This window comes from Symphalangus syndactylus, chromosome 21, assembly GCF_028878055.3.
Source record: "Symphalangus syndactylus isolate Jambi chromosome 21, NHGRI_mSymSyn1-v2.1_pri, whole genome shotgun sequence".
NCBI lineage: Eukaryota > Metazoa > Chordata > Mammalia > Primates > Hylobatidae > Symphalangus > Symphalangus syndactylus.
The window spans coordinates 41,420,057-41,427,001 of NC_072443.2; the positions used below are offsets into that span (position 1 = coordinate 41,420,057).

At 38.1% G+C, this 6,945-nt stretch overlaps 1 non-coding gene across 1 annotated transcript; it reads left to right on the forward strand.

Annotated features, from left to right (window-relative positions):
• The first annotated feature begins 3,006 nt into the window (after positions 1-3,006).
• On the forward strand, positions 3,007-3,113 carry LOC129471803 (U6 spliceosomal RNA). The gene has a single exon (XR_008653751.1). It is a non-coding gene; the product is annotated as a U6 spliceosomal RNA (small nuclear RNA).
• Positions 3,114-6,945: the final 3,832 nt, after the last annotated feature.

The window sequence follows — 6,945 nt, forward strand, 5'->3', positions numbered from 1 at the left end:
ATTACCCTAAACCAGTATACTTGTTATTCTCATAATGTGGATGTACAATTCTACCTGGTATAACACGAACTCTGGAACCAGATTGCGTGGGTTTGAATCCTAAGTCTACCAGGTATAAGCTCTATAACCTTGGACAAGCCACTTAATATTTCCATGTTTCAGGTTCCTGATCTCCAAATAAGTACAATAAAAATAATTATATCAAACCCTTATTTAAAGCTTAAATCAGTTAGTACATGTAAAATGCTAAGAACATTGTTTGGCCAGTAGTAGCTGAGAAAATGGACCCGTAGTAACTGCTATGCAAATATTCTTTGAAATAAAAACAAAACAAAATAAATATGCCAGTCTTTTTACCAGATTGCATGACTATTCAATCTTAACAAATTTGGCTAAGATTAGGCCAACATCATCCAGAAAAATGTCCTCAGTTATAAACAGTAGGGAAATCTTAGAAAGAATGATTGAAGCACACAAAGTAAACAACACAGGAAAATTAGTGATATATGTGTCTGCAGAAAAACAAGAAGCAAGGGTTCCTGAGGTAGATGGTTAGGCATTTCATGTATATAAAAGATTCCAATTATAAATCTGGAAGACAAGGCACTGGTAGAGTACCTGACCCTAATAAATAAATACTCATTAAAATTTTGCTTAATTTATTATAAATAAATTTAATTAGACTAATTATTCAGTTAACTGGTAAATGAAAGAGTTGACTATAAGCCAAGTCACTTGACATCTCTAGGCTCTGTTTCCTCGACTGTTAAATAAGGAAAATTATCTAGATCAGCATTTCCTTAATTATGGTCAACTCAAGACTGGGTTCTTAGAGTTGTTAATCAGCTCTTGGAAACAAATCTATGGTTGAATAATTTTAGTAAAACCCATATGCTATCTTTCTCTTGCATTTACAAACAAACTGGTATAGTAGACATTTTAAGATCTTTGATTGTAAGGAAATTTTCTTTATCTGACAATTTCCCAAACTTAATTGACCATTGACTCTCTTCCTCTGGTTTCTAGCCTATTGGTATTTCACTGAATTAGTGCTATTCTGAACAAATATTGGAAATAATACTACTCAATGTTCGGTGTGTGGATCAGTGTCAGTCTGCAAATTATTTACCAGTCTATCACAGAATAAGCACAAAAACTAAGAGCAGACATTTAAAAACTTTTATAGCAGTTTGACATAGTAATTTTATGTTTATTGAATCTAATAATGAAAATCAGAAATTGTATTTTGTATGTTTTCCCTTCATTGCTTTTTTCCTTATAAATTAATTTTTATTAGATTATTATTATTATTTTTTTTGAGATGGAGTCTTGCTCCGTCGCCCAGGCTGGAGTGAAATGGCGCCACCTCGGCTCACTACAAGCTTCGCCTCCCGAGTTCACACCATTCCCCTGCCTCATCCTCCCGAGTAGCTGGGACTACAGGCACCCTTCACCACGCCCGCCTAATTTTTTGTATTTTTAGTAGAGACGGGGTTTCACCATGTTAGCCAGGATGGTCTCGATCTCCTGACCTCGTGATCCGCCCGCCTCGGCCTCCCAAAGTGCTGGGATTACAGGCGTGAGCCACTGCACCTGGCCTTTTATTAGATTTTACTTAGTCTCTTGTACACTGAAAATTTTTTTTGAATGTTCACAGCAGTTTTATTCATAACAGCAAAAAACAACAACAAAAAATTTAAAATGGGTTCTTTAACACAGGCAGTTTCAGAACACCAATGTCATCTCCAAAAAGATTCACATTATAAATCCTTCCACTAATTCCATTCGGAAGTTCATAAAGATGAAGCTTCCTGGGTTCTACTGAAAACTTTTTTTTTTTTTTTTTTTTGAGACGGAGTCTGGCTCTGTTGCCCAGGCTGGAGTGCAGTGGCATGATCTCGGCTCACTGCAAGCTCCGCTTCTCGGGTTCACGCCATTCTCCTGCCTCAGCATCCCGAGTAGCTGGGACTACAGGTGCCCGCCACTATGCCTGGCTAATTTTTTGTATTTTTAGTAGAGACGGGGTTTCACTGTGTCAGCCAGGATGGTCTCGATCTCCTGACCTCGTGATCCGCCCTCCTCGGCCTCCCAAAGTACTGGGATTACAGGCTTGAGCCACCGCGCCTGGTCTCTACTGCAAACTTTCATCAGAATCTTTAGAATCGTAGGGAATCTACATTTTCACAGCACCCAAGTAATTCTAACTATATTTTGAGAAGTAATGCCTTACACTGTGACCAACCTGATGGTAGAAGCTGTATTTTTATTTATCTTTGTTCCATCAGTAATGAACCCACAGTAAATAAATATGTTTGTAGCATATGTAAATGAGAAAAAGCAAGTAACAATATGGAGTCTGAGGTCTATGTTCATGGATAGTGTAGAGTTAAACAAAATTGGAAACAAATTACTACCCCCCAAAAATCAAATCCTGTACATCACTTGTCAGGGAAAAAAAAAAATGTAATTCTCCAGACACTTCCACTTACAGCCTACTTCATGTTTTAGTTATCTCGAAGTGGGTGGGATTTTTCAGCATGATCCTGCAAAACTGTCAATCATTTCTCTTCTTATCCAAGCATACCACCATAACAGAAGTTGATTTATTAAACAGCTCCTTAGTACTGCAATTTAATATAAAAATACACTCTCAGTCCATGTCATAGCCAACATTATACTCACTATGTGGACACAAATAATTTGAACACTTTGTTAAAATATACTTTTACTAGTCCTTGGCCAGTAAGGCATCAATCGGTTTAATTTTACTGTGGAATTTTTGTACATGTTTTCATGTTCATAGCTATAGAAAGCTAAATGTTGAAAGTCCAGCTTGACATGTTTCTCATATTTTTGCTCTGCTAGTAAGTCAAAATATGTGTGTGAGAGATGAATACCTTAGGATATTGTGTGTCTGTTTGTTGAGATGACCCTAAACTCTGACCCTAAACAGTGGTCCTCCACTTGGACCACACTTTGGAATTGTCTGAAGTACTGAGAAATACAGCGCTTGCTTTGGCAGCACATGTACTAAAATTGGAATGATACAGAGAAGATACGCATGCCCCTTGCGCAAAGACGATATGCAGGTTCATGAAGCATTCCATGTTTTTGAGAAAGATAAATGCTTTTACATTGTTGGTGGGGATGAAAATTAGTTCAACGATTGTGGAAGACAGTGTGACAATTCCTCAAAGATCTAGAAGCAAAAAATACCATCTGACCCAGCAATCCCATTACTAGGTATATACCCAAAGGAATATAAATCATTCTATTATAAAGATACATGCATGTGTATGCTCATTGCAGCACTATTCACAACAGCCAAGACATGGAATCAACCCACATGCCCATCAATGATAGACTGGATAAATAATGTGGTATATATAAACCATGGAATACGATGCAGCCATTAAAAGTAACAAGATCATGTCCTTTGCAGGGACATGGATGGAGCTGGAAACTGTTATCCTCAGCAAACTAACACAGGAACAGAAAACCAAACACCTCATATTCTCACTTACAAGTGGGAGGTGAATGATGAGAACATATGGAACAACACACACTGGGGCCTCTACGGGGGTTGGGGGAAGGGAGAGCATCAGGAAGAATAGCTAATGGATGCTGGGTTAGATACCTAAGTGATGGGTTAATCTGTGCAGCAAACCACCACGGCACACGTTTACCTATGTAACAAACCTGCACATCCTGCGCATGTATCCCGGAACTTGAAAGTTGAAAAAAAAAAAAAGAAAAAAGAAAAAGAAAAATGCCTGGGTCCCACATCTAGAGTTTCTGATTGAATTCAGTATTAGAGTGGTCTGAAAGTCAGAATTTGTAAGGCTTCTTAAATAATTCTAATATATATCCTGAGTTGAGAACCATAAATACAATCAGGTGCAGTGCTTACAAAAAAAAAAAAAAAAACTGTAGTAATTATGAGAGATCCCATATCCAAGGTAAACGGGTGGATTTGGATTTGAATTGAATTAGAGAAGGGACAGCTGTGAACCCACCATGAAAAGGTTTCTTTTCACTTACTGAGAATTAAGAAGACTGATGATGTTCAGTCTTAGGAGAGAAATGTACATCCTTCTCTACACTCCTCACCCGTTTCCTCCTGCACACCTTCAGCAATCATTATTTTCTCATCAGATTAAGGTTGTTTATGGGAAACAAAAAAGTTAAGAGACAGATAATAAGGGACCGAAAGAGATGAGAGAAACAGAGTAAGACAGAGTGAGAGAGAATGTCTTCATTAAATTACTAAAACAAAACAAAACACTTATCACTCTTTCAGCTTCAGGCCCTCATCTCTAATATGCTCCTGAACTACTGGGGTCCTGAAGGCATAAAGTTCTTTCCTCAGAGTCAGATCCTTTCACCTCTAGATACAGCCAGAAGTCCTGGAGGGAGGAAGGGAAAGGAGTAAGGAAGAAAGAAAGGAAAAACATTACTTTGGGGGCAAGAGAGATTTGTCTCTTCCCTTTCCTTCCTGCATGTATGGAGGGGCAAGGAAAGACTTACTTGACCTTCAGCCAGATAACAGCCTGTGGCTTTCTCTTATATACCCAGAGGCCACATTCCTTACTTCAATCTACTTTCAGCTGCACAAGCTCTGTGCCTTCATTTCATTAAAAGGGCAGTTTCTACCACAAAACAAGTCTTTGTTCCTCATACTAGGGTTAGGCCTAGTAATGCTTCAAAATCTTAAGAAAAAATTTAAAACCCCGATTTTACATGTAGAGAACCATCTCTTTTGATTAAGAATATTTTACATCATAATCAAATGCCGTCAAAGCTGAGGGGCAATTTGTCCTCTGGGGTATCACTTCTCTGAGTTCAAAAAAATATTCCTGTTTGTTCTAAATCACCTATAAATTTACTTTGATTTACAAATTCAATATACTTTGTATCAACAAACACTGACAATGAATTAACAATACTATATGACCCCTTCTTTCACTGAATGAATACAGATTTTCATGCTCAGATGATATTTGTGTCTCTGCCACATAGTTTACTTCAGATCTTAATGAGTGACCTTGAGTCTTAATAACTTTTCCTTTAAGCCAAGCTCTCTTATTTTTCTTTGATATTTTCATCAACTACACACCATCCCCTCTAATAAATGAGAAAAGGAGAGGGTGCTTAGTCACAGTGGTATTCTGTCCAGATAGGGAACACATTTCTATCCTGTCCACTTCCTACTGGCAAAAGAAAGGCATGATAATTTGCTGCCAGTATTACTCAACCTTACCGTTTAGACAAATTATGTTATCTACGAAATCTACTCTAAGGGAAATTATTGTTCTGTTTCAATCGATTTCTTCATTCCTCACTATCACCAAACCATATTCTCCTTCAATTGATTTGTATTTAGTATTCACTCAACAAACCTTAATTGAGAACTACCATGTGCCAGGCATCATTCTGTATTTAGGAAATAGTTTAGACTCTTGGTATCAACCCTCGAAGAACTGGACAGCTCACTTGGGTAGAAGAAATAAGAAAACCAAAGATTACAAAACAGGAAATAGACAGGAAGACTTATTTGACAGACAGCCATAGTCTTTCCATAGGCCTGCAGAGAAAGGTAGAGCAGCTAATGCGTTTTGGCTTGGGAGAGAAGAGTCAGAAATAGTCTAGAAAGACTTTCGAAACCAGACAGAGAATAGAACAGGGGTAAAAACAGATCCCAGAGTAACTCCACATTTAAGGAGTATAACAGAATAACAGTATAAACTGTGATTGGGCTGGGGATATTTTTGAAACAGTAAAGAGAATTTGAGTATAATTATAATCAGAAAGTAAGGGACCAATGTCTTTAAAAGTATATGTAAAAATAAGGCAAGAACTGATGAACCAAGGTCTCAGAAGAGGTAGGAGAACATGGGACTGTCTCCTACTCTACAGGGTCACCCCAAGGGCAGGTTCCAGGCATGGATTACATCATAACACTTATACCACTAATATCTGTTTAGCAGTGAAATCCCATAGCTGATAGCAGCCATTAAAAGGCATGGGTGATACATGATGACAGTAGAGAATATAGGGACTGTGTGTGCAGGTGTGCAGGAAGACTAGATTTGGACATTGGCTGTAAATGACTTAATGGATTCAAGCAAAATGTAATGAGCACTTGTACAGAGGCCACAGATGTGTGTCATTCAGATGCCCTTTCTGGAGAACCTGACCTTTTGGAGAGAAGAATTGACAGAGAGCCCTGGTTGCTGCCCCTTTGGGTCAACTGCACATTTTTGTCAAGGCCACCCTCCTGCCAGGCTTTTCTCAGTCAATGCCTGGTCCCAGCAGGGCTACTGATTCTGACCCATTCCTATTGGATTTCTGTAACAGGACACTTCTGCTTTTCCATCAGCCTGGCTGTGATCTTTCTAAGAACTGTGCTGCAGTCTATGACTCTTCCTACAAAATCCTTTCTTCCTTCTCTCCTTTCAGCATTGCAGTCTGAAGCCTTTCCCTGCCTATACCTCCTTTCCCCCCATTTATGCAACACTGGCAGTTCCTACCATAAATCTCTTGTACTTGGAATTCTGTCTTGGCATATGTTTCTGAGATAGCCCAAACTAACTCATGGGATTACTTTGAGGGCTAAGGATTTAAAAAAACTGACAAAAAAGACAAAGTTTCTACCACCAAAGGTATTAGAAATCATTGTTTTAAAATATAGAATATAAGTGGGTATATCTTGCTTCTATTTTCAGTTTCTGTAAAGAGAGTGATCCCTTCCTTTTTTTTTTTTTTTCTTTTGTTTTGCTTTAATTCATTGCTTTAGTATTGGTATATCCTAGGATACCTAGGGCGGCTTTTCATATCTCTCAATTTGAGTTTATACTGTTTCCCTTACATCTCTGCCAGTATCAGAGTATCATTTTTCCTTACCTTTATGAGCAATCCCATAATTTATAATTTGTCTCTCAAAGC